The following is a 10117-nucleotide window of genomic DNA, read 5'->3' as shown; positions in this document are numbered from 1 at the left end:
GATGATGATCCCTGTCAAATTGTTGGAAAAGGAAAGATAAAGATCAAGTTGCAGAATGGAAATGACTGGTTTCTGCATGAGGTAAGACATGTTCCTAATTTAAGAAGAAATTTAATTTCTGCAGGGCAACTAGGTAGTGAAGGTTGCATAGTTACCTTCTTAGATAGTATCTGGAAGGTCAGTAAAGGACCATTAGTAGTAGCTAAAGGTGCGAAGGTAGGCACATTATATCTGTGTACCAGTAACACTTACTCTACCCTAGCTGCTACAGATAAAGTTACTGCAGGGACGACAACAATAGATGTTGCAAGAAGAGATTCGATAATGTGGCACCATAGGCTTGGGCACATGACTGAGAAAGGGATGAAAATCCTTCACTCCAAAAATCTATTGCCAGGACTAAAGAAGATTGATTTAGAGTTCTATGAAAACTATGTTTATGGTAAACAAAAAAGAGTCAGATTTCTCCAGGTTGGGAAAGAGAAGAAGAGTGAGAAGTTAGAACTTGTGCATTCAGATGTATGGGGACCGGCTCAGGTATCATCTCTTGGTGGTTCTTGTTATTATGTTATTTTTATTGATGACTCAACCAGAAAAACATGGGTATATTTCCTAAAACAAAAATCAGATGTTTTTGAAACTTTTAAGAAATGGAAAGCTTTGGTTGAGAATGAGACAGGAAAAAAGTTGAAGTGTCTCAGATTGGATAATGGAGGTGAGTATTGTAGCAAAATATTTGAAGATTACTGCTCTTTAAATGGGATTCGAAAGCAGAAGACAGTTCGAGGGAACTCCACAAGAAAATGGTGTGTCAGAGAGAATGAATAGGACTATCATGGAATGCGCGAAGAGCTTGAGATTGCATGCTGGATTGCCCTTACATTTTTGGGTAGATGATGTACATATTGTTGTCTTTTTCATAAATAGAGGACCTTCAACCCCTTTGGATGGTGGTATTCCAGAGGAGGCATGGACTAGTAAAAAGGTAAATTATTCTTTTCTAAAAACCTTTGGTTGTGAAGCTTTTGTCCATATTGATAAAGAAAATTTAACCAAGCTTGATGCTAAATCTCATAAATGTACCTTCATTGGATATGGGATAGATGAATATGGCTATCGGTTATGGGATTTTGAAAATAAGAAAATAATTAGAAGTAGAGATGTTATATTCAATGATAAGGTTATGTATAAAGAATAGATGCAGGAAAAGAAGCATGAACATGACAAACAAGAATATGTGGTGTTGGATGAGATTCTTGAAAATGAAATGCCACAGGTACCTGATGCTCAACAACAACAGATTGTCCCACAAACTCCTGCAAGTGTTAGACGTTCTACAAGGTCAAGTAGACCCCCTGAAAGATTTTCTCCTTCTTTATATTCTATTTTATTAACTGATTCTGGTGAACCAGAAGAATATGAAGAAGCAATGCAGGTGGATGCCAAACAACAGTGGGAGCTAGGAATGAAAGAGGAGATGGACTCCTTGATGAAAAATAAGACTTGGGACTTAGTCCCTTTACCTGTAGAAAAAAGAGCCTTGCCTAACAAATGGGTTTATCGGCTGAAGGAGGAGGAAGGAGGCCAGAAAAGATATAAGGCCAGACTTGTGGTAAAAGTTTTTACATAGAAAAAGGGTATAGATTATGATGAAATATTTTCTCCAGTTGTAAAAATGACTTCAATTAGAACTGTACTTAGTCTTGTGGCTACAAATGATTTACATCTTGAACAATTAGATGTCAAAACAACTTTTCTCCATGGAGATTTGGAGGAGGAAATTTACATGCTGCAACCACAGGGATATGAGGTCAAAGGTAAGGAGAACTTGGTGTGCAGGTTGAAGAAAAGTTTGTATGGCCTAAAGCAAGCACCCCGACAATGGTATTTAAAATTTGATAGTTTCATGGCTGAACACGGTTATCATAGATGTCATTCTGATCATTGTGTATATTTTAAGAGATTGGATAATTGCAGTTATATTATCCTATTGCTTTATGTTGATGACATGCTTGTTGTTAGGTCTAACATGCAACATATAAATGATCTTAAACAGAAATTAGCCAGGTCATTTTCTATGAAGGATTTGGGTGCAGCTAAGCAAATTCTCTATATGAGGATTACACGGGACAGGAAAAATAGAACCTTGAATTTGTCCCAAAGCGAATATATAAAGAAGGTGTTGAAAAGATTTAACATGTAGGATGAAGAAGCAGTTAGTACACCTTTGGCTAGTCATTTCAAATTGACTAAGGAGATGTGCCCAAAGGCACAGGAAGAGGTAAACAAAATGTCTAACATCCCATATTCATCAGCTGTTGGCAATCTGATGTATGCAACGGTTTGCACAAGGCCAGATATTGCACATGCAGTGGGAGTTGTGAGAAGGTTTATGAGTAATCCGGGTATGGAACATTGTAATGCTGTGAAATGGATTCTTCGGTATTTGAAAGGAACTACTACGAAGGCATTATGTTTCAAAGGATCTAATGCTGCTCTGAGTGGGTTCGTTGACTTTGATTTGACAGGTGATATTGATTCACGGAGGAGTATTACAGGGTATGTTTTTACTATAGGGGGAACTGCAGTCAGTTGGATTTCTAGGCTGCAAAAGGTTGTTGCACTTTCAACCACTGAAGCTGAGTATGTTGTTGCTACAGAAGCTAGCAAGGAGATGATTTGGTTAGAATGTTTTTTGGAGGAATTGGGTCAGACACAGGAGGATTGCCCATTGTATACTGATAGCCAGAGTGCCATTCATCTTGCAAAGAACTATGCTTTTCATTCAAGGACAAAGGACATTCAGCTCAGGTACCACTTCATCCACACTGTTTTGGAGGAGGGTCAGTTACGGCTTGAGAAGATTCACACAAGTGAGAATCCTGCTGATATGTTCACGAAGGCAGTTCCACATGAGAAGCTGATTTCATCATCAGTTTCTGTTGGTCTTCTTGATTGATAAGTGTGGAATTTATACCAGTCAAGTCCAAGTGTTTTATCCAGTGGATGCTGCAAGTAGAGTGGTGTTGTCTAGTATTAGTCTCCAAGTGGGAGATTGTGTTGGTGTGGAGCCTGATCAGTCTTCAAGTGGGAGATTGTTTGTATGTGGCGACTGATCAGCAAAATACTGTACACTCAGCACGTATCATTCTTTGTAATAAAACCCTAAAAGGGCCGACTTTGTTTGTTGCCCTAAAAACGCATGTTATAAGCGGTTGGGATACTTAAGACATTGTAAGGTTGATGTACTATTTTTCCTGGATAATAAGAAAGATTGGATGGCTATGTATGGTGGACGTAACCCATTCTGGGTGAACCACGTTAAATCTTTGTGTTATCTGTGTCCTGTTTTATTTCTTTATCTTTTATATTTAAATCTGCATATAATTGTTAGTTCATATTTTCTTTGGATCTACTTGAAACCCTAACATGGATGTGGTGCCTCTCCAAGATGCACCTCCTGTCTCCTCGGTTAGGCCTTCTCCCATCCTTGAAACAATTCCGGAGGCCTCTCCTATAGAACACGATGCTTTTGAATCCTCTCCGACTTCAGTTGGTGGTCCTTACCTCTATTGGAATCAATGTGTGTGTTAGTGTAAACGCTTTCGACGGGCCCGAGATTGAGATCGCGACGCTTCCGTACAATCCGCTAGTGTCGATGCGACACCTAGCGCTATTGTTTTGGAGCCTATTTCCTCGATTGCTCCTGTCTCTGTACTTGTTTTGGTCTCGCTCCCTATTGCTTCCAGGGCTTTCAATCAACCTCCCTCCAAACAGGTGCAGGTTTTCATTGCTCCTTTAGAGTTGCCTCTTATCACTTCTTTGTCGGACATGCCTCCTTTGTCCCGACCCCTTAACATGGCACATATGTAGGTGGTGCCTAGTGCAACTTTGTCTACCCCACCTGCTTCGCCACCACTCTAGCATCCAAGTTTTCTTGGGGTCCTTCAGCCTGCTACGATTGATAGGAGGCCTGACACTCCTATCCCGTGTAAACACAAGTTTGAGCATGGCACTATCGCAAAGTTCCGACGATGCAAGTATTTGCAGGTATGTTCCTCATCCCTTCCTCTGCCTGCCTCAGTTCCTTCTTGTTTTCTTGTTTCTGTTTGTGTGATCAAGAAGGCCCCGCCTTCTCTCGAGTTTGTCATTTCCCCTCTTCTAGAGGCTGGCAGTCCCATTCTTCTTTCATCTTCTCGGAGCGAGTCACTTGCCTCCTCTGCGGAAGCTTGTATGTTCGACTCGTTGGAGGAGATTCTATCCTTGTCTTCAATCTTTACACGGTTATTGACTCTCACCTCCTCTGAGCTTGTGGACATCGATGTTGATGTCGCCTCGTCCCTTGCTCTCGCTGCGAGCGAGGCATCTAGTGCTTCTCTTGCCTTTGTTCCTCTTCGAGCTATTTCGCCTTTCCCTTATGAACTAGATTGGGAGGACGAGGCTCTCCTCGATGACGATGACCTTTTGAAGTATGATCCCCTCCTAAGGGCCAATCATTAGGAATTTTATCTTTCATCTGCATCTGCTTGCATATACGTGTGATTGTGTTCCCCCATTCTCGTTGTTTCTGTTTGTTCCCTCCCAGAGGACCCAGGTCACTCCGTACGTACTTGGATATGGGAGGTTGATTGTTTTTATCCTTTGTGCTCTCTTGAAGGACCCAAGTTACTCTGTAGGTTCTCGGATACAGGGGATTTTGTCATCCACATTCCTCTGTTTGTTTACCTCTTTCTTCTATTTGTCATATCTTGCTTTTTGACATTCAAGAACGATGCAAAGCATTAGGGGCATCCTCTGCCTTCTCCCATGTTGACCCAAATTTTAATTTTTTTCTTTGTCTTCATGTGCTCTTCTTTAGATCCAATAAATTTAGCAGTATGACGATACACCCATCTCGCAGTGATCCTATATATCCTTTTGACACTGCTATGGGTTCTGATGCCAAACTATCAGATCTCCTTGTCCTATTGCATTTCATCTTTTTATGTTGTGGACATTTATGTGTCACTATCCATTGGTGGCATTCCATAGAAACATCTCGTTATGTTGACATGCCACAACTCCTCTTCTCCTTAAAATGACATGCCTTCCACGCATATCATTCTAAGGGGGGGCCATCATATTTGTATTTTATCTTTTAGCTCTTGTATCAGTTTCCTTTGCCAAGTTGCTTTTTCATGTTTACCTAGGTGGGGGCCAAACCACTTAATCTTTATTCTTTTCCAAGATCACCTAGGTGGGGGCAAAACCACTTGATCTTTTCCAAAGATTATCTACATGGGGGCCAAGCCATTCTCGACTCATATCTCTCTTGTTTGCCTTGGTAGGGGCCAATCTACTACTTACCAAATTTATTTGCCCTATCGCATGGCTATCTAGCACGTCGCCGCCCATGCTGGCAAATCTATCTTTATCTTCCCTATCGCATGGCTATCTAACGTATTTCTACCCATGCCGACAATATTTATCTTTATCTGCCCTATCGTATGGTTATCCATACCGGCATATCATCTCGCCCTACCATATGGCTATATAGCATAATGCATCTTGCTACTCATACCGACGTATCTTATACCAATGGCGACCACTTATCGCATATCTTTCCGTAGCCATGGGCTTTCCTCCAAAGCAAGGTTTGTTTCTATTGCACTATCTTTTCCATTTCTTTACCTTACCATCCATCAGGGTAGTCTGCAACTAGCGTGTTTGCAATGAACCAAGTACCAATATGTATTCCAAATCTTAACGTCATTCGTTGAGGGCAACTTCATTTGATCAATGAAAAATTTGCCTCCCTATCATGACTGTTCTCTCTCTATATCTTTCTCTACTTTAGCTTCGCATCCCTTGACAAGGGCATGCTCGCTAAAGTGGGGGCAAAATGTAATATCAAAAATATTTTCCCTTGTAATTAATGTGACAAATGGCGCTTTTTCTCCATGTCATCGGAGGTCAAGATCCACCATCTTGTCCTTTTGTCCACTTAGGCCATCCTTGTCAACTCTAGCTGAAGCATTACCAACTCTGCCAATCTATCACTTTCAGGAATGAAGTCAGCGTGCTAGCGTCCTGCAAATCTGATAGTCCGAAGGTGGCCATTTGAGTGTTACGCTTGCTCCCAGAAGAAATTGTAACGAATCTGTACGCGTCCACCAATGTCTGAATTCCTTCTTGGGTCTATATCTCTCACTTGGGAAGCATTTGGAGGGATCTTTTTGCAATTTGGTAACTAGTTTTTGCAGGTTGAGCTCTTGGAGAAAACTGGAGGCCATCCCACCATTGTTGCAGCATCACCAAGCATTCCAAGCACACCATTCCAAGCGTTTCCAATCATTCCGATCTCTATTCATGATAGGGGAGTTATCATAATCCTCTACCTCTTGCACATTTATCACTTTCATTTCCAATCTCATATTGTATTGTTATTCTCTCTATCATTTATCTTTCCTGTGGCTTTCTTGGGTTGTCCGTGGAGATGGAAACACTAAAATGGGGGTCTGACTTAGGTAGGCTCCAAAACACAACCCCCAACATTTTCTCTCTTGCATGTGTGTAGGTACAACTTCAGGAAGAGGAGATTATCTTGTGGGAGGCCTCATAGCATGGACTAGTTGTGAGATTTTCTTACTCTTTAGTATTTTCCTTATTTTGTTTCGTAATCCATGTTTTTCATAAGTTTCAATATTATTTAATTGTTTTATAATATCTATCAGTGTGTCCAGAGCTTTTTGCTCGGACTCTGCGCTCCATCTGTACAGGACGATAACACGTCGTGCTGGTGTCCCAGCTCTGCGCACTCGTCCCGAGGACCGTGGCTCCGCAGAGCCACTCAGAGACACCTCTCGGGTGTCTGACCCTCCCTACGTAATTTTGTTATCCCCTCGCTCATCTTAGTGCCAATTCACAAAGATAATTGGAAGGACAATTTTTCCTTGAGGATTGATCATCCTTGAGGTGACAAATTCCCTCCATTACATCTATCACACACATAATGCCTATTTCATTATGTTATCTTTTATTGTCCCACATGGGCATCTCTCTCTCTCTCTCTCTAATTCACTTATATTGAAATATTACTATTTAACTATCTATACATCTACATCTCCCTTATCCTTATTTCTTATGCATATATCATATATTATGACCTTATACTTTTACATGATAGAATATCATCTTTATGATAATTGTGATGTCTTTAATTTGTCTTATTTTATTATGCTTGTCTTCTTCTTGGGGGCATCTTGTCTTTATTCCTAGGGTAGGGGCATCACCTTAGTTTATATGCTCCCTTTTCCTATATTTTCTTATTACTCTCTCATGCTCATTTTGTTAACAACTCTTATCCCACATATTGCACATTAACTTCTTACATGGGTCAATGTTCTTCATCATTTGGGGGCATCTCCTTATTGTTCTACCTACTTTACCACCTTGATATTTTATTTGCTCCCCTTCAGTATTTATTTTAAATTGATCTTGGATTTCTCCTTTTATCAATCAATTTAAGGGGGTGTACTATATACACTATCTGTAGACGTATAAATTTGACCACTTTCCTAAATAAATATTTAATATTTATTTTAACTCCATTCCTCTTATTAATTAAATTCTATTTAATTAATTTCTTCATTTTCATCTATTTGATTAAATAAATTACTCAATTTATTTAATTAAATTCACCTAAACCTTTTTTAGCCTCTAATTAAATAAAACAATTTATTTAATTAATTCCCCTTTCTCCCTTTTTAATTAAATTGATCCTAGCAAATAAATAAATCTAATTTATTTATTAAATCCCCCCACTTGTATTTATGCAAGTTGCATCTATTTTTGTTGAAACAAAGTAAATTTTTTTTAATTGAAATCCTTTTTCCCCCCACTTGCATTTTTGTACATCTCCCACTTGCCTCCTAAACCCCTTCTAGATTCTTCTAATCACTTCCAATTTAGCCTAATTCATCTCCTAATTATTGTCACATTCCTAAGCAAAGAGAAGTCACTTCTCAAAACCTCCAAAGTCTTTGAAATGCATTAAAGGCTTTATGTCTTCAACAAGCTAACCCTCAAAGTCTTCCTAACCATTAATGGTTAACAACCTTATTGCATGGTTAGAGACTTCCTCTCTAACTTAACCCTCATCTAACCCAAGGGTCTCATCAAGCATTCATGGCTTTAACCTTGGTTATCCTATTAACCCTTGCACAAGAGTTTACCCTTGGGTAAAAGTTGTATCCATTGGATAACCCTAACCTAACCTTAACCCTTACCTCCTAGGGTAACCTTCATGTCTTCTCAGACATTTAATGCTTCTTGCATCTCCTCTCAAGCAACCCTTTGTTGACAATTGTCACCATTACATTGGTGAGAATTGTAAACATGGATTGATTAACTTTCAATCCTAGCCCTTGTTAAGATTATTCAATCTTAACCATCCATTGCCCTATTTTCCCTATAAATAGAGTTCTTATTCCTCATTTTTCATATCAACAATCTTTCATGCATCTACATTATAGTCTAATTTACTAAGCATTTTAGCCTCTCTTTGTTAAATCATCATAATAACATTTAGAAGTATTTTTAATATCATAGAATATTCATGCTAGGATAGTATATCATTGCTAGGATAATTTGTTAATCTTTTATCATATCATCACCTTCATGCTAGCCTAATCATCATAGTTTCAATATCATACATCTTAGAATGCATTCATGCATATAAATCAAACATCACTCGTTCTTGGAGTTGTCATTCCTAAGTCACTTTGCTCAATGATCTGAGAGCAAAACATTGACTTTAGGGATCCTGTGAGATAGAGAACAATGGGATACCCCTTGGGAAGTTAAACTGATTGAATCAGTTCATATACTTGCACCAAAAGTCTCATTGGTGTGTGGGTCTTTTGGATTTGAGTTATTCATTTTTGTCACCGCATTTTCCCGCATACACTATCTATTTGCAATCATTAAAAAATTATTAGTTTGATTGGCCTAGTATCATTAACCATTGTGGTAGCAACCACACATATCTAGGAGTGATGTCCTCATTGTCACCTTTTAATATGTTTTATCTTGGATTTTCCTTATCCTTTGGTTGTAAATTTCATATAGTTAGGTGGTGACCACATAACTATATCATTATCATGTACCATTTTACATTTTTGGCTTGACATGACTATTTATTTAGTGGAAATGACATCACCAATCTCTTTGTCCATCTCTAACATATTAGTGGTTGTTCATCTTTTACCTAGATGTCATTCTATTGTGTAGTTCATCTGTAGCTTCTCTCTAATTATGTGATCCTTCATGGATCTTCTTCTTATATTTCCCTCTCTAGTGTTTTAGTAGAGGAGGGTTATTTGGAGTTATGTGTGTCTACTTTGACATGTAACAAATTTTTTTCATTTAGTGTTTCATTATTATTTTGTATCATTATTTTCTTTATCACACAATAACTATGCTATTTTCTTGGGTGCATTGTAGGATAGGAGCATATTTTACATTGGAAATATGAATATTAAGGTAAAGAAATATATATTTTATAATCTCCATATTACAAATTTTCATTCATTTTGGTATTGAGCCTCTTACTTGCGAGTTATAACTGTTTGACTTGTTTACAAACTTTTTCCTAATCATAGAAGGATTATGCAAATAGTCCTAGCCTTAGAAACACCACACCTATTAATTTTAAAAATGTGAGTTTTTAAATCTCCAAGCATATCCTTATGTACCTAACATTTGAGTCCTTATTCAAATTTGAAAAAAGTACTTTTGTTTCCCTTTTGTGCCCTAATCCTTACTACATTTTTATATTAATTTACCAGAAAACCTAGTATAAACCTTCTTTTGCTCCTCCTTTATAAGGTTCCACACATTGTGAAAATTCAATATGCATTTATCTCTCCATTCATAAGTATTTTTGAAGGACTCTATCATAGAGTAGGGAAAAATGTAGAACTTAGGAGATTTAAATCCCTTTATTTCATCCAAGCCACAATCTTAGAAATCTCCTTCCCCTTCCATTTTTTCTATTCAATCTCTCATTATCCCCCATAGAAACTCATAAAAAGTCATTTCCCTTTGCCCTACCATAGAAATAATCTAAACCACAACC

Source organism: Cryptomeria japonica, chromosome 11 (assembly GCF_030272615.1).
Source record: "Cryptomeria japonica chromosome 11, Sugi_1.0, whole genome shotgun sequence".
Lineage (NCBI taxonomy): Eukaryota > Viridiplantae > Streptophyta > Pinopsida > Cupressales > Cupressaceae > Cryptomeria > Cryptomeria japonica.
This window is presented reverse-complemented; position numbering follows the sequence as displayed.